This window comes from Tupaia chinensis, unplaced genomic scaffold (assembly GCF_000334495.1).
Source record: "Tupaia chinensis unplaced genomic scaffold, TupChi_1.0 Scaffold000555_1, whole genome shotgun sequence".
Lineage (NCBI taxonomy): Eukaryota > Metazoa > Chordata > Mammalia > Scandentia > Tupaiidae > Tupaia > Tupaia belangeri.
In genome coordinates this window covers 1568704-1587154 of record NW_006160067.1, presented here as the reverse complement: position 1 = coordinate 1587154, position 18451 = coordinate 1568704, and the positions used below count along the sequence as shown (strand labels likewise).

At 46.0% G+C, this 18451-nt stretch overlaps 1 pseudogene; it reads right to left on the bottom strand.

Annotated features, from left to right (window-relative positions):
• Positions 1–18451, bottom strand: part of LOC102480901 (exosome complex component RRP43-like) — a 37456-nt pseudogene that overhangs the window by 16211 nt on the left and 2794 nt on the right.

The window sequence follows — 18451 nt, the reverse complement described above, 5'->3', positions numbered from 1 at the left end:
TTTTCTGTAGTACACATTTTTCATGAACACTTTAAGCCCCCTTGTACATACAGTTATTTATTTCTATCCCTTTTTACATTATATTATGAACTTTCTTATGCCATCAGATGTTCTTCAAAAATGCCATTTTAGAGGATGCATAATAATTCATTATCTGACTTTTCCATAGTATAGTTAACCAACTATTATTTGGATAATAATAATGCTGCAATGACTATCTCTGTGTCATTGAACATAAACTTTTGTTATCTAATTATGTCCTTAGAATATATACATGTATGTGTATGTCCACATATATATTCACACACATGTAGTATTACCTGAAAGTGAGAGCTGGAGGGGGAGCACAATACAAGTTTTGACTTTTTTGTTTGTTTGTTTTTTGGAGAGGTTTTTGCTATAGAGCATGTGCACTTGCCAGAAAGACAGACAGAAAGCGAGAAATCAGCCCCCAGGAGGGATGGCCATGCCGCAATCCCTTCTCCTCCATTCTTCTCTTGGGATTCTGGGTACACACGCCCATGCGCCCAGTGTGAGTTTAAGCCACTGAGTCTGGGACTCGAACCACAGTTGACTACATGGGAATCCAGTGGCATAGCCATTACGCCAACTGCTGGTCTCAACACATGGTTTCATTTTGTGCTAGAAATTTGCTGTAATTTTGCTGCCTTTTTTTTTTTTTTGTAGTAGTAGTAGCATTTTGAATTCCTTTCTTTCTTTTTGAGTTTCTCTTTAGGAAAAATTGATAAAATTGATGCCACATTCTCACACACTGTCAGTCTGTGTACTTCTGCAGTGCTAACTCTACCCGTTGGCATATGACCTCAGGCCAAGCCCAGCAGAGCATCTGATTTCTCCAACACGGTAATTCATTTAGGTGGCCCAAGGTGATACTTATATCCCATCAGAGTCCAGCATGGCATTGTCGTTTGAGCTCAGGAACCAACATGGCCTCTGACTGGCACATGGGACTGGGAGAAAGGGAACCCTGCTGCTGCTAAGTTACTCCAGGGAGCTTGCCTGAGAGGGAGCTAACGCAGAACAGCCAAACGGAGAAAGGCAGAAAGAGAAACTCATTCCTGAGGACATTGTTAGATTCCCTGGATCAAGCTCTTCCTGAAGCCAGTCCTAAACTCTAGTTTTTGCAATGATGTGAGTGAGCAGTAGATTTCCTTTTTGCCTCAGGCATTTGTTTGGGGTTTCTATCACTTGAAATGATAGTAGTGGTGTGTTGTAAGTACACTTACAGGAGTCTTTGGGGAGAATGATATTCTAACCCCAAGGAATGATTCTAAAAGTACAAATCTTTGAATTCCTGTAAAAGAGGTTAGACTGGGAACTATCCTCAAGTCAGTGAGATACACTTCTGCTTTTTCATTCATTTGAGGGATAAGACCTGGGCCTAGTGAGAAACATGAAGCCCTCTCCTTGCTCTAAGAATGACCCTCACAGGAAGCTGGCAACTGTCCCAGACTGAGCAGATAAAGAAGAGAATCACGCAGCCGTGCGGAGGTGGATGGACAGATGGCATCTACTTATACTTATTAAGGTTACGACTCATGGCCAGAAAGCTCCAGCGAGCTTAGGGGTGATTAGAATTTCCCCAGTGAGTTTGAATTTGTCAACATCTCTGAAAAAGTCATGGCCCTGATTGCAGAAAAAGTGAGCACTCCAAAATCTAGCCAAAGCAGAGTAGAAAAGTCCACAAGTGTCTGCGTTCCCTAGAAAAAGATGCGCTGGGTCTTTGGCTAGCCGCGGTCACAGCCTGCTGGCCCACACCTACTCTGTATATTGGTAAAGGCTTGACATGCTGGGGGGACTGCGACATGGTACAAATCCATCCCAATAATCACCAAGATCTCTAAATCCCTTCCAAATGTCACAGGCCACTGTTCAAATTCCATATGTGTGGGTGGAAAACGATGGCTCTTAATGACCTCATTGAAAAGACGCATGGTGACAAGAAAGGAGACTGTGGGTTACACTCCAAATTTTATTTCTGAGTGGAATGTGTGTCATTTTTGTTATTTGGAGCTGACAGTTTATTTACTGGTTTAAAAAAATCTGTGTAAAATGGGGCCAGCAGGTGGCATTGTGGTTAAGGCACTGGACTCCCATATGGCCAAATGCAGTTCAGGTCCTGAACCTGGCAGCTTATAAATTACACCAGGAGTGTGCCAATGTGTGCCTAAGATCCTAGGAGAATGGGGGAGAAGGATTGCCATGTGGCCATCTCCCCCCTACCCACCCAGGGCAAGGAGGGGATTTCTCACTTTCTCTCTCACTGTCTTTCCCGGTTTCTCCTTGGCAAGTGCACATGTCCTATAGCAAAAACCTTAAAAAAATCTACCATCTATCATCTATATCTATCTATCATCTATCTATATAGAGATATAAATATAGATGCCTAACTATGTGTCATACATTTTTTTGGTATTGAAAACAGAGAAAGGAAGAAGATGACAGAGTCCTGCCCTCACTGACAAGATGGTGAACATGAAGTGCTTGGTCAGCGTGTCAGAGGCACACAGCCTGCCCCTTGGTGGGAACCAAGGAAGACTGTCTAGAAGAAGAGAACTGTAGGAAAAAGAAGAGTCAGTGAGGGTAAAGGGTTGGCAAAGGGGATATTGGAACCAAGAAGGAATTGAGAGAGAAAGACGAGTTTGAGAAACTGTTAGTATTTCACCAAAGCCAGACCAGATCTTTCCAGAGAGTAGTAAGATGTGTGGATAAACTTAGGAAGAATCTTGTCCACTGTTTATATACTTGGATTCTATCTTGAGGGCAAACGATGAGTTTAAATGGGAAGGTGAGACTCTCTTATATTAGGGCATTTCTTTTCATACCACAAAGAAAACTGAATGTCCTAGGGCTTTCAGACTTTTTCTTTTTTCCTTACATAGATTGGGCACATTTACATCAGAAAGAGGGTTAAAGCAAAGAGCCAGACTATGGCAGTGAATGTGCAGTGGTTTTCCTGCCAATCTCCCATGGGCTTTCCCTTACTTCATGGTGTTCTGTCTTAGAGAGGTGAGCAGAGTCCTTCCTTTCAGAGTTCTAGGTCAGTGCTGAGGATCCTCAGTAGTCACGAAGATCTTAAAACACACATTACTGGGACCAGCAGATGGCGTAATGGTTATGTCACTGGACAACCACATAGTTGACTGCGGTTTGAGTCCTGGACCTGGGAATTTAAAACTCACACCAGGCACGTGTGCATGTGTGCCCAAGATCTTGAGAGGAGAATGGAGAGGGATTGTGGCATTGCCATCCCTCCTGGGGTGCGTGTGTGTGTGTGTGTGTGTGTGTGTGATTTCTCTCTTTCTGTCTCTCTGGCAAGCACATGCACCAAATTTCTCTTAGAAAAAAAAAACACTCTCACACACATACACACATTACCAGGAACTGGTAAAGGATTTGGGAAGCCCTCAGTGATACTGATTTTGAACTCAAAGTAAAGTATCTAAAGCCACCTAGTTTCAAGCATTCATTGGAGAACCAACACAGAAAACACCTCCAGGAAAAGCCCTACTGGCAAATATCACACTTTTATCTTATGTCTTATATGGAGGACTCCACAAAGCACTCTCATTATCTCAGTAAATCTCCAAAACTAATATCAGGATTACTCTTCCCATTTGACAGATAAGGAAACAGTGGCTCAGAGTGTTCACTCAAAATCACGGAGCTTGTTCATGGTAGGAGCTGATCTAGAATTTGGAAGTAATTCCAAGCATACTGAAAACCAAGTGACATGAAGAAAGGTTGCAAGAAAAAGGCAAGGGTGGTCTTCGGTCTAAAAAAGAGAAAATGCATTTGAAACATTCATTTATTCGGTTAATAAATTGTTTCAGTGTCTACCAATTGTTATTTTCTAACTACTGCTAAGAAAAGAGAAATGGCTCCTAATATCGTATATACAACTTAGGGGAATTGTGAATATTTAACACCACCACCACCACCACCACCACCACCACCACCACCACCAACAACAACAACAACAATAACTAATGTACTTTGTCCTTACCCAAGATCTCTTCCTTTGAGAAATGGTCTGTTACTCTTCAAAACAGAGCATATGGTTTTCTGAAGTCCTGGCCTTACTAATCTCTCTACATACCCGCTGAACCCTGAATGGTTCTGATCTGGTCAGTTAGTGACCTGAGGCTTCAGTGATTGGTTTAACTATAGCATGCGACCTAAGCCAGGGTAATTAGATCATACCCAGGAGTTTCATACAAGCCACTGGGGGAGATAGTTTTACTTTTCTGAGGATCTTTGGTCTATAAAGAGGTATAATACTGGAAGAGACTGTTTCCATTTTTGCCATCCCATGGGAAAAAAATCTGCTTGAAAATAAATGAAGGTAACACACAAAGTAAGGCAGAATTTAGGAGATGAAGGGAAAAATAGCTCTGGAAGTTGCATGTGAACTTCTGGACCTAGGCTGCCTTTCAGGGTGGCTGGGGCAGTAGACACTCTTTTATGGATTAAGCTAACTTATATAGGATTTGTGTCCTTATTGGTACATCAATAATTACAAATTATGGCGAGTACTGAGAAGGGGGTAGATAGAAGACCATGAAAGAGAGTAACAGTGGTTCATATTTGATTCTTAGAAAAGTGACATTAAAGTGAGAACATGAAATAAAAATAGGCTTTCATGAAGTCAAAAGTGGGGACAAACTCTCCTTCGTATTGTAGAAAGAGGACTATGTGGAAAGTCCCAGAGGAGGAAAAGAGCTATTTCAAGTATTCCGAGGGCTGCTCTTTAGAATGGATTGCAACTTGTTTTGCTACGTCGGATTATAGGTGCCTATGGGAAGAATCTGTAGTGAGTGAGGCATAAACTAAACAAGAAGATCTTTCTAGTAATAAGAAAACCATGGATTCCTAGCCACCAGAGAACCCCAGTGAAGCAGGCTAGTGTAAGTTTCAGTAGGACTGCAGCCATTTTGAAATTGAGAAAGACTTCTAATGAGAACTGTCTGACCAAGTGCTAAGTCAAGGGGAGGTCTGTTTGAGGAGTGGTCAGATAAGAAACGTATCTGAAGAAATCAGGATAATATCTAGGGGAGAGTGATAAACTCCGATTGCAGTGAGGAATGATTTTGCACCCCCTTATATCTCGACCTATAAATATTGAGAAAATGCTGAGCTTTTCAAGGCAGTTTGATGGTGCTTGCTGCCTGTTTCTCTGTAACTGGTTACAGAAATAAACTCCCTTCTTCTTCGGCTTCTGCCTATTGTTTCATTGACCTCCAGAAGAAGCAGCCAAACTAAGTTTAGCCAATAACACTAGGAAAGGTTATTTGGCCACACAGCAAGTGTTTTACAGAAAAATTCAGTTATAAGATGGGCGGTGGCTTGTATTCATTGATTTCTTTATTAACCCATTCAATACATATTTTTTAGGCCTCCTCAGTGGAAGCCTATACTTGTGGATAACGACATGCATTATGTCATCCCAGACCTCAAAACCTCACAGTTTAGTGAGAATACTGATGATTAACCACATCCTTGCCTTTACAATATGGCGAATGGCACCCGGGGCATTTATAATTTATGAGCACATAAGAAGACAAGTGACTCAGGTGAAAATGACTTCTAAGATTGGTCGTAATCCTATAAAAATGAAACTCTAAACATGGAGTGAAGAAAATGTTCCTTAGAATTAAATTCTGCTTCTGACTTTTGTAGCCGAGCAATCTTGGGCCAGTTGCTTGATCTTTCTGTGCCTCGGTGCCTCCTATTTAAAATCAAGACTGTAGTAGCACTCATTCCACAGGGTTTAAGGAACGCAAAGTGCATATGACAATGCGAGCGCACGGCAGTACTCACTACTAGCATCAGTATCAGTGTTGGCGGTGCAGTGACTGGTGTGGGGTGAGGGCAGGACAGTATGGGACTGAGTAAAAGGGTCAGTCAATACTTTCCGAGCACCTTGCGTGTGCTAGGCAGCCAATTCTGAATGCTGGACACATGGCAGAGAACAGATCACAGAGGTTCTGGGCATCAAGGGGCTCATATTCTAGGAGAAACCAGACCACATGAACAACAGCACAGAACTCATAAACCATTTTTACTTGGACATGGACAAGGAACTCACTGGTTCCTAGGAAGAATCTGGCAGAAGCAAATTCCAGAATTACATGGCATCACTGTTGGTGCTGTGTATGAAAAAGTACATGTTCAGCAAAAGTTGGAAGGGTCTCATTCCTCAAATGTGGAATGTTACCTCCAGGTGTTGAAATAAAAGTGTATTTTAACTGGGTAGATTTAGTTGACCACGCCCCACCACCTACTAATAGTAAGAAAAAAGATTCTATTACCGAAACATACTCCAAATCCATGCTCTCCTCTACTTTCTAAGTCTTGTCAAAGCCACTATCATCTTTTGCAAGAGCAACGGTAACAGCCTCCTACCTGGTTCTTGGCTTCCCTTCTTAGTCTTCCCATCTTACGTCAATTCTCCAAGCAGCAGCTAGGCTGGAGATTATTTTTAATCTAGTTTTTACTCTTGTCATAGGGTGTGTGCACTCCTCAAAGACAGAGAGAGATAATGAGAAATCACCACCCAGGAGGAATGGTCAAACGGCAATCCCTCCTCCTACCTTCTCATCTGGGATTTGGGACTTGCACACACATACACCCAGCATGATTTTTTCAAGCTGCCAAGTCTAGGACTTGAACTGTGGCAGGCCATATGGAAGTCCAGCACCCTAACTACCATGCCACCTGCTAGCCCCTAAAACGATCTTTTCAATACATGAATTAGATCATTTCATCCTTTTGCTTCAAATTCTCCAGAGACTTCCTATTCAATCGGCTGATGGTGGCTACTCAAGTCTTCTTTCTTGCTTGGCTCCCCTTCACGAGCGCATTTTTTGTTTCCATCTCCCTCTTTCTCCTGGAAGACCCTTGAACGTGTTTGTCCCCTTCCTTGGTCTGCACTGTCTCTGCACTTGAGAGTTGTTGACGCTTCTGTGTCATCCAGGCTGTCTCTCAAATATCACCTGGACACCCCATCTCCAGAATCTCACCATGAGGCTCTCAAATACATCTTCCCATTTCATTTTCTTGGTGGGCTGTGGCAGGCCATATGGAAGTCCAGCACCCTAACTACCATGCCACCTGCTAGCCCCTAAAACGATCTTTTCAATACATGAATTAGATCATTTCATCCTTTTGCTTCAAATTCTCCAGAGACTTCCTATTCAATCGGCTGATGGTGGCTACTCAAGTCTTCTTTCTTGCTTGGCTCCCCTTCACGAGCGCATTTTTTGTTTCCATCTCCCTCTTTCTCCTGGAAGACCCTTGAACGTGTTTGTCCCCTTCCTTGGTCTGCACTGTCTCTGCACTTGAGAGTTGTTGACGCTTCTGTGTCATCCAGGCTGTCTCTCAAATATCACCTGGACACCCCATCTCCAGAATCTCACCATGAGGCTCTCAAATACATCTTCCCATTTCATTTTCTTGGTGGGGCTTACCATCATCTGGTGCTTTGCGGGTCAAGAACTGGCTCACGTGTTTATTTTCTGTTTTCCCCAATAGCTCTGTGGCAGAAGCAATTTTTCTCGTCTTACTCAATACCAATCCTCCTTGCTGAGCACCTCGCCCCAAAATATTCGCCAAGTGCGTGAATTCTAGTGCTTACCAGGAGAATTAGGCAAGCAGCCTGTCTTGTCAAATGGTATCTTAATAAATATAGTAACTGCAAATATGATGATCTGCATCATTAACATAGAATTCACCTTGGGGAGGGAACTCTTTGTCCCAAAATGTCTTAAAAAGCTTTGAGATGGGACCATAAGGAAGTGGGAGAATACGGGGCGACAAGTGGGCTGGTGATAAAATGAGATGATTAAGCTTTTCAGCAAGGGTCAGCGAGAGAAACTGGCATGTGGTCATGCTTCTGTTTTCTCAAAGATCAAGAGACAGCAGGGAGATCAGAGCCTCACAGAGGAGAGGGCCAGAGATGCAGGCTGTGGAAGCGTCCCCGGCCGTTGGCATTCCAAGGCTAGAGGAGGCCACTGTTCCCTTTGAAGTCTCGCATTGCTCCTCTGTCTGGCTCAGATCTCTGACCCTTCGGTGTCATCCAGCACCCACAGAAATACCCTCAGGGAGGGGGTGTATATGTTCATGTCAATTGAAAATCCAGGAAAAAAGCCAAATTAGTCCCTGGGCCCACGTTGTAAGATGCACAAACACAGGAGCCCGTGACAGCATCAGCCTTCCAGGTACCTGCAGAAATGGAGGGAAGGCCTTGGGATTCTGTGAGGGCTGGAATGAGGGGTTTCAGACCAACTTATCTACCTCAAGGAGGACTCTTCCTCCCCAGACCATGACCTCCGGTTGCGTTCACCCCTTTGTAGCCAGGTGTTCTACGTGTTACACTTCCTTCAGAGCGTGAATGCTTCTAGAGCCCAACTAGGGCATCTGAAATTAGTCCCTGGGCCCACGTTGTAAGATGCACAAACACAGGAGCCCGTGACAGCATCAGCCTTCCAGGTACCTGCAGAAATGGAGGGAAGGCCTTGGGATTCTGTGAGGGCTGGAATGAGGGGGTTTCAGACCAACTTATCTACCTCAAGGAGGACTCTTCCTCCCCAGACCATGACCTCCGGTTGCGTTCACCCCTTTGTAGCCAGGTGTTCTACGTGTTACACTTCCTTCAGAGCGTGAATGCTTCTAGAGCCCAACTAGGGCATCTGTGCAGGTGTGCCTCCCAGTCCCCCCCCCCAGGTGTGAGATCCTGGAAACAGAGTTCTCAGCTTCTCTAGCAACACAGCTGGAGCTATACAAATACTTTAGGGGGGCCTGTGTCATTCCCTTGAGGCAGGAGAGATACAAATCAGCCTCAAGTCACTAACAAGTCACAAGCTCCTGGACCAGGGCTGCCCGGGTTCTGGGAATTGCGATAATGAGGCTGCAAGGGCCCCTGGGCTGAGCCAGCTGCTAAGGACACAGGCCCTGCCCAGCTCCTGCCTCGTGTGGGCTTTGACTAGAACCCGGACGCAGCAGCTCATTAGGGAGGAATGGTTTTTTAAAATAGCATCATCATCTCTCATTAGGCGAGAGGGTAGGGCTCAGACCCCTCTCACCGGAATGTGGGCAGGGAGGACCGGGGTGGGGCAGGCGTGGTCAGGCACAGCAGCTGCCCGAGTGACGAGTGACGAGTGACGGTGCTGGTCTCCCTGCCCACCTCCGAGGGCACGGTGCTTGCTGGTCTTAATGAGGCCCCCTGTGGTGAGTGGGTCCTCGGGAAATACTGCACTGAGTGCACAGCCGGCCTTACAGGAAAGAGGAGCCCAGGCATAGGCCTGGCCTTGGGTAGGAAAAGGTGAGGCCAACGAGGAGAAGCAGCAGAGAACGCCACCTCAGCCTCCCAAGGCCGGCCTTGCCAACAGCGGGGCTTGTGCTTCCGGGACTTCTGATGGGAATGCTGAGAATGGATGAGGGGAAGGCCCAGACTTCCTCCCCACACAGACTCTGCTTATTGGAAGGATGTTGGCGCAAACCACACTGCTGGCTGTCCCACGCTTCCCCTCAGCTCAATTAAGGCAGCAATCGGTATTTCTTAATTGCTGCTCCTGCTCGTCTCCTGCCCCTCCTCCTCCCTTTGTCCACTGCAGTGTAGCACCAGGAGACCAGTCTGTCCTTTGGGGCTGGCCTGGGAAGAAAAGGAAGTGGCTTGAGGAGGCGTAAAGGCCTTGAGGCCAGGTAGGAAAAAGCTTTGCAGAAACAGTCCTGGAGCCAGAATACTACCTAGGCCCCAGACCTGAACTAGGAGGTCTCTCAGCTGCCCCAGGCCCCCATTGGGATGGATCCCTACCTGGCCCTGCTTCTCTAGTTTGGGTTTTCCTAGACTTGATTTTCATTTGATAGGCATGTTATTTCATTATAGGCATCATTGATTGTAGTAGACCTTCTCCAATCTTCATGAAATGAGATTAGATGTAAATATTAAAATCAATTATTTGTGTGGAAATCAGAAACAAAAACAAAAACTAAGCAATATGCTGGTGAGGGATAGGTGGGTGTAAGGGCAACTCACAAGAAGGTTGAGTGGATGCTACAAGCCAGCCTGATGGCCTCCTCTGTGGAGAAACTAAAGACCTTGCTTGGCACAGGAGGAACTCCGGAGGTTGATGGTTAAGTCCAGCTGAGGAGCTCAGGGAACCTGCAGCAGCTCAGCAGGCCATGTGGAGTTCATATGTGCTTTGCCATCCTTCCTTCCCTCTCTCTCTTCTTTCCTTCCTTCCATCACCCCCTCCTTCCATCTCTCTCTTCCTCTTTCTCTTACTTCCTTATATTGATACATTTATGAAGTGCTCAAGTTCACGGTTCAGGATTGTCTATCAGATGGTAACACGGTGATGAATCAGATATGAATCTTTAGTGGGAACTTTCTGGGAGCCATGGCCTAAAGACTGGCTATGTCCCCACAGAACCATCTCATACTGCAGGCAGTGATGTGTGTCTCTAAACAGAGACAGCCAAAGCCCTGGGGAGTTCTTGGGTTCTTCCTTGCCCTCATCTTGGCTATTCCCTCATCACCTCCTAGAAGGGCACCCAGAGATACTATTTAGTATTTGTTACACCTTTAAGGCTGCCCTTCTTGGATGGGCCTGACATCTTATGGCAAACCTCTATTTAGCTTGGATGGGTTGACATAGGTGGGCCTGACATCTTATGGCAAACCTCTATTTGAAACCTCTGAGGTCAATGATCTGTTTAAATCATCTCTTGAACAGTCTCCAGTTAGTGCAGACACTCTTAATTGGTGATTAACTTGGCAGAGTGGACCCGTCTGTGAGATGCTGACAGTGTGCGGGTGTTCTGATGTCAAAGTCCAGACGGTGACAGTAGACTCCAGACCAACTGGTGCTTTCTTCCAAGCTGGCTTTGAGCTCTGTCTCTATTAGGGATAGCTTACTCATCTCTACAGGCTAATTCATTGTTTCTATGCTGAATTGAGCCTGTAAGTGGCAGGAAAGATCACACTGGCCACATCTTGGAAATTTAGTCAGGCCACCAGCCCCTCTAGGACCTAGTTGGGCAGGCTGGAAAGTGGTCGATGGCTCTGTGAAGTGAGTTAAGTGTGGCAGCAAGGCCAGAAAGTGCAATAGAGCCAAGACTCATTCGACCTATTGGACCATGTGTCCTATAGAAGGACAAGGTGTAACCACCAGTGCAAGCCACCGAGATCGGAAATGTCCTTCTATGAGTAGACTTTTCTTTTTGATTTGCCAGAGGGTGTGTGCGCTTTTGGAGAGAGTCAGGAGGAGAGAGAGAGCAGGAAAGCACTCCTCAGGGAGGATGGGCATGCCACAGTCTCCTTTCCTCCATCTCTCCCTCCTTTGGGATTTTGGGCATGGGGTGTGTGTGCTTTTGGAGAGAGTCAGGAGGAGAAAGAGAGAGAGCAGGAAAGCACTCCTCAGGGAGGATGGGCATGCCACAGTCTCCTTTCCTCCATCTCTCCCTCCTTTGGGATTTTGGGCATGCACGCACATGTACCCAGGGTGTTTCTCAAGTAGCCTGGTTCAGGACTCAAATCACACAGTAGACCATGTGGAATCCACTCACCCTAAACACCATGCCACTGGCTGGCCCTTAGTGGACTTCTTTAAGAAAGTAAAAGAACAGGTAGAATTAATTTTAATAACATATTTTAATATACTATAACTATCACTTTATTGTGTAATGCAAAAAAATGGATACGCTATATAATATTTTTTCATGCTAGGTCTTCAAAATTTAGTACATTTTTTAATTTACAGATTAGCCACATTCAAGTGCTTACTAGACACAGGTGGCTGGTGGCCACCGTATGGGACAGCACATACAGTGCTGTACAGTTAGAGAAATGGGTTACCATAGACCCTGTTGCTGCCCTGGGACAGCTTTATGGTAATGCTCTGCTCAAGAGGAAATGGTAACCACCATTCAAACCCCTGCCTAGTTGCTTGAAGCTTGCCGGATATGTGCATGAATGCCTAGGCTATAAGAGGCTAGAGGACGGGAGGAAGGTCATCGTGGTGGGACCGGACTGTGCGAAGAGCGCTTACCTCTCTCTCTCTTGCATGAGCACACTCTATCATGAATTTTTTAAAAATTGGCATTAATTTTTACCTTCATCTCGTATGTATACACATAATTTTTCTTTATAAATATATTTTATCAACTTATCAAATCAGGAGATAATAGATTTCCCCTCCTGTCTTGTAGATGAGAGAACTAAATCTCAGAAAAATGAAGTGCTTTGCTTTACAACTTCCTATGACAGGTAGTAAGTCAGAAAGCTGGCATTTGGCTCTAAGTTCTGTTGGACTCCAAATCCTTATTCTTCCCACCAGGTTAGCATTTCTCAAGGTCCTATAACCTCCACAATAGAAAGCGTTGGTGGCAAAGATGTTTGAGGAACATTCTATACAATGGCCTGATCTTGCGAGTTCAAAGTATGAGCCCGCATGGTAGAGGCTCCAGGAAGTCCCATAGCTAAACATGTAACACGGACCTGTTTTATCACGCGATGCCTGCTCACACCGGACAGTGTTACGTTTCCTGTAATGAGCTTTGGGAAGGCACTGCACCAGTGGGATTCTGCTTCTGGAAATGAGGTTTCCAGCCACATAAGAGGCCACATCACAGGGAGTGATGGAGTTTGGGATATCAGCCTCAAGCGTTCAAGAGAGGCCCTGTCTGCTGATTTCAACTGAGCAACACTGTTGTTTCTGCGTGGCCCCTTTGGCTTCAGATTAAAATCACAGAGTGTGACCTGGAAGTCCACCCTTGGCAGCCAGAGTGTTCCCTAGACAAGAGCTCGTGCCACCGGCTCTTTGCCTCTCACACACTGGCAATTTATATTCATCATGTCAGTTGGAGTCTTTTATGACGTTTGGCCAACTTCTGAACCAACACAGAAAGATTTGGATTTGGGTAGTATAGTTTTAGTATAAAGCAAAGATGATCACATTTTTGTTTTTTTGAAAATCACTGATTTATAAATGAGAAAATGAATTCTTAAAACTGTTGAGTACTTATTAGGGGGTTCTTCAAAAACTACATTGAAAATCCATAGGATGAATGAACAGGTATGTGTTTCAGACATATTTGGCACCAAAATGAACTTTAATTCCATTTTTTCACAAACATTTTAAAGTCCCCTCATATATGTACTAGATATAGTTCAAAGACTTCTCAGTTACTCACTGGAAGTGGGGACAATTATTATCACTACCGGCACTTTAAGGTAAAGAGACTGAGGCTCAGAGAGGGTAAGTAACCTTCCAGAGGTCACTCAGCCAGAAAACCTGTGACCTTCAGCAATCATGTTTGACCATCACCATCGACCCTGAATGAATGGATCTTCCTGAACAGCTTTAGAACCCAGTTGGACTAATGGGATGGATGAGTGCGAGTGTCTACGTGCACAGAGACACAGATGAACGTAGCAGAGAGCAGGCTGCCCAGAGCGAGCCAGAGACGGGGAGACAAGTGGTGGTGGAGTCTCGTGTTCACGCAGCACTTTATAAAGAGCTTTTGTGTACATTAGCTCATTCCATCCTCATAGTAATGCATTCAGGTTAGGTCCTAGCGCTGCGTACAAGCACGGAGGGGGCTGGGTATCCAGGGTCTGTTCACAGCCCTTCCCCCCAGGGGCGGCTGTGTTGAGAAATGACCCACATTCCCTCTAGTCTCCTCTTTCTGCCTGAAAATCTTCCAAACCCACTCTACAGCCATAACTTTGCGTCGCAGGCTCCTCATACACAAGAGGGCCCCTCCTTCAAGACTTGAGTCCAGACACCACCCAAGATTCACTCCATGCATTTCTAAGGCCCCACAGAGACTGACCAGCGTCACGTGGCGAGGCGCCAGCCTTCTTATTTCCTGAGGCTGGGTGGCTGGAGGACTCCTCCGGGTGTCTCGGCCCATTTCCTGGCACACGGCTGCGTGGCGGAGCCTGAGTAAATGCTTCAGCATTAGACTGGGAAGCCGTGTGAGGGAGCCTTGGGAGAATGTGAACCGCCTCCTGTGCCATGTCAGGAAGGAGGGAAGCAACCAAGGCCCTCGGGGAGAACCTGGATGGGAACCATGGGGGGGGCACCCTGGAGCCACCGACCCAGTCAACAGCTGAAAATGCCACATCCCTCCTGGCTGTCAGCTGTCCCCTCACATCCTGAAGGACTGGCTGGATATCAAATAGGAAATTCATGCTGGGGGTGGGGAGGCAATGGGGAGCTGGCTGTTGGGGAGCCCCCAACCCAGCCCAGTCCCTCTGCTAGGTCACATGCGTATCCTTCTGAGGGGACCTGGATGTCATCCTGGCAAACCTTGGGTCCTCTTTGTTTTCTCACTTGTTCTTTCCAGATGCAATGAGAGGGGCCTGGCTTATATTTCTGTTGAACAAATTAGTTGCACCTTTTAGGTTTTTCTCACATAAGCCAGCACATCAAAACACGCCTGAGGGCCCTGGAGAATGTCCCAGTGGTCTCAGGCCCTCTGGAAAAACACTCATTTGGACAGCTGCAGGGCGTGGGACCAGGGACTTCCCTTTGAAGCACCTCAGTTGAGGGTTGAAGAAGGAAACCAGCCAAACTGGCTCCCCAAAAGGGGTGGGAAAATCTATGGTGAACCAAGTTCTCTAATCAAAATAGATTGGTTGATGGGTAATTAGTGATGATGATGTTAATAGCTACCGTTGATTGAGGATGATCTGCCAAGCACTAAACACAACCACTCATTCGATAAAGATCACGTCACGTTATCTTAGGAAACCCGCACAGTAACCCTTTACGAGCTAGGAAGTATTTTCTCTAGATGACTAAATCGAAGGGAGAACATTTAAGAAACATGCCCGGCTCTCTGCAGCTGGTTTTGATAGTGGAAGTGAGACTTGAGTTATAGATTTCTTTCTGACCAGAGCTCATGCTCTTGATCATTCATTTCTTCAAAAAATAGTTACTGAGTGCTACGTGCTTCCTAGACAGTGCTGATGTCCTCACAGACAGATGAAGACAGCGAACGTGTGAAAGGCAGTACGTTAGGTGTTGATAGTTAGAGCTGAAATTGAGGCAAGGTAGGAAGTACAGGACATTTGAAGGTAGAGAGAGAAGAATGTTTCATCTTATAGTGGGTGGTTAAAAAAAAATGTCATTTCTCTTAAGACGACATCGAAGCAGAGGTCTAGCGTAAAGGAGAGAGCCACGTGGGTGAGGAGATTTGCAGTCGGGGGAAGCAAGTGCAAAGCCCCAGGAGGGACTGTTCTTGGCATAGGAGGGAAGGTGTATCTTGAGGGAGGCACAAGTGGAAGGAAATGGGGTCGAAGGGGAAGTAGGGCTTTTAGAGTCATGGTAAGGGGTGAGTGACAGGAGAGGTCAGAGGAAAGACTTGAACTGACTTTTTTTTTTGAGATGTTTTTACTATAGGGTGTGTGCGCTCACCAGAAAGACAGAAAGACAGAAAGCAAGAAATAAACCCCCAGGAGGGGTGGCCCCACCACAATCCCTTCTCCTCCATTCTTCTCTTGGGATTCTGGGCACACACGCACACGCACCCAGCATGTTTTTAAGCCACTGGGACTGGGGTCTGGGACTTGAAGCACGGTTGACTACATGAGAGTCCAGCGACATAGCCATTCCACCAACTGCTGGTCCCAACATGTTCTAAATGCTACCACGTGTGGGTTCATGTGGATGCGTGTTCCCAGCTCTGTCCATTGACCAGGTCTGGGCGCAGCGGCATCCCACAGTAACGAGTGCATCTAGCACCTAGACTTGGCTTGGATCCTTTGACCCTAGGACCATTTTTTAATGGAAGAAACCAGGGCTTCTGAGGGGAGCTGTTTCCATGAGAGGAACAGAAAAAAACACAAGAAAATCCTGGGCTACCTGATCGTCTGTGGTGCCAGGAACAGAGGAAGCTCCTGAAAATAGGATGGAGACGTGCTAAGTGGGGACAGGAACTAAGTTGAAGGTCAAATCTAGGACAATTGAGGAGTAAAATAAGTAACGACAGAATTATTTATAAATATTTGTTGAAAAATGATCAATCAAGAGCATGAGCTCTGGGATCAGAAAGAAATCTGTGTGTCAAATCCCACCTCCACTATAAAGTCCAGCCGAGGAAAACCAGGCAAGCTTCTTAAGTATTCTCCCATTGGACGGAATTCACAGAATAAAACAAATATAGGGATACACATGATAACTGAGTAAAGAAATGGAGAAGAAAGAGCTCTTTTTTTTTCCCTACAGACAAATGCAAATTAATAAATGTAAAATAAATGGAGGAAATAGAAAATCACCATCAGAACCCTGCTGACATGGTTGATGTAGACGGGATTCGTGGACAAGCACGAAAACGGAAGGGTGAAGACAAACAGTACAGAAAAATGACGGCAGCTTCAAAGTATCTCCTCCAAAATACTGATCAGTGACAACAGAGAAAGTGGAGACTCGAGAGTGGAGACTCGGAGTAAGTGCCACTGAAAACCAAGTGGCCCAGGGCCCAGCAGATGGCATAGTGGTTACGTCGCTGAACTCGCATGAGGCCCACTGTGATTCACGTCCCAGCCCCTGTGGCTTTAAACTCTTGCCAGGCACAGGGACATGTGTGCCCAAAATCCTGAGAGGAGAATGGAGAAGGGACTGAAGCATGGCCATTCCCCCTGGGGGGTGATTTCTCACTTTCTGTTTCTCTGTCTCTCTGGTGAGTGCATGTGCCCTATAGCAAAAATCTCTCTCTCTAAAAAAAAAAAAACCAAACAAACAAAAACCCCAAGTGGTTCAGGCTAAGGAGTATTGGCATGACGTACTCTGCAAATAACACGCTGGGAAGAACTCAGTGATGTTTCTGGAATGGACTTGCTACATGTGCATAACCTTAGTAGAATCGGAAAACATCAGACAATTCTAAATTGATGGGCATTCTACAAAATAACTGACCAGTACACAGCAAAGTTCATTAACAAGACGGAACTGAAAAGCTGTCAGACTGGAGGGAAGCAGATAGCAGCCCGATGCCGTACGGGACAGTCACACACACGGCGCCTCAGAGGTGAAGTGGGGACTTTGGGTAAGCTCTGAGATTAGTAGGGTGGGGCCTGCATTAATGCCCTGGTTTTGATGGTTGGCCTTCGGTATTTAAGTTGTGGAACAGCTGCACCCCGGGTGTATATGAGCTCTCTCTACCATTTTTTGGAAATTTTCTGAGAGTATTCTAAAATAAAAAATATTGATAAAAAGTACAAAATATATATAAAAAAGGGGCCAGCAGGTGGCGTAGTGGTTAAGGCACTGGACTCCCACATGGCCAACTGCAGTCTGAGTCCTGGACCTGGCAGCTTGAAAATCATGCAGGGTGTGGGTGCATGCCCCAAATCCTGAGAGGAAAATGGAGGAGAAGGGACTTGTGGCCACCCCTACAAGGAGGTTGACTTCTCACTTTCCTTCTCACTGTTTGTCTCTCTCTCCAGCACAATGTATATATATATACACAAACTGTCAAAGTTGCCGTATTGAGAACACAGTGTATGAGGACAAGGACAGAAGTCGGAACACTAGCTAGGACGTTCGGAGGCTGTAATAATTGAGGTTGGAGTGAGGATGGTTTGAACTGGGGTGCAGTAGGGAAGGAGGTGACAAGTGGATTCTGGAAGTCTGCAGTAGAGCTGACTGTCAGCTGGCAGCACATTGCAGGATGTGTGTGCGTGCCCAAGATCCTGAAAGGAGACTGGAGGAGAAGGGACTGTGGCGTGGCCACCCCCCTCCCCCCGGGGAGTGATGGAGTGATTTCTCGCTTTCTGTCTCACTGTCTCTCTCTGTCTTTCTGGTGCACGCACCCTATAGCAAAAACCTCTCAAAAAAATGCCTTATTTATATGACTTAAACTAATCCTCACAATAATACGATTAAGGTTAAGGACAGTCATTTCCCCCTATTTTAATCGTAATAACAAAATCAATGTTTTCCAAATACTCACAACCGGGCATTTTAGATCCCGGTTTCATTCATCCCCCCCTGTGTCATTACCGTCATCATATGAAAAGGTAGAGAACAGAGAGGTTGAATACCTTCTCATGGGTGTCCAGCTAGTAAGTAACAGCTGGGATTCGGCCATGCCGACCCTGACTTGGATGTTCACACACTTATCTGCTACATTCTACTGCCTTATTCCACAGCTGAGGAAACAGAAGTTTAGGAGGTTGACAGTCTGCTGTTTGTAGCACAAGTCAAATGTGGCAAAGCTGGAATTTGACCGCAGCTCGGATCCCAGAGCCCGAGTTCTGGACCCTCGCCTGCCTGTGGATCATGTGTGAGTCAGAGTACGCCAGTGTGGACGACGATGTTCGGTGTGGAGCTCCCGGGCACAGACTGCAAAGGGCTGCAGGGGGCTTGGTGGCGAGAAGCCACGGGGTGAGTCTGCTGACCACGGCCCCTCCTCTAGGGCG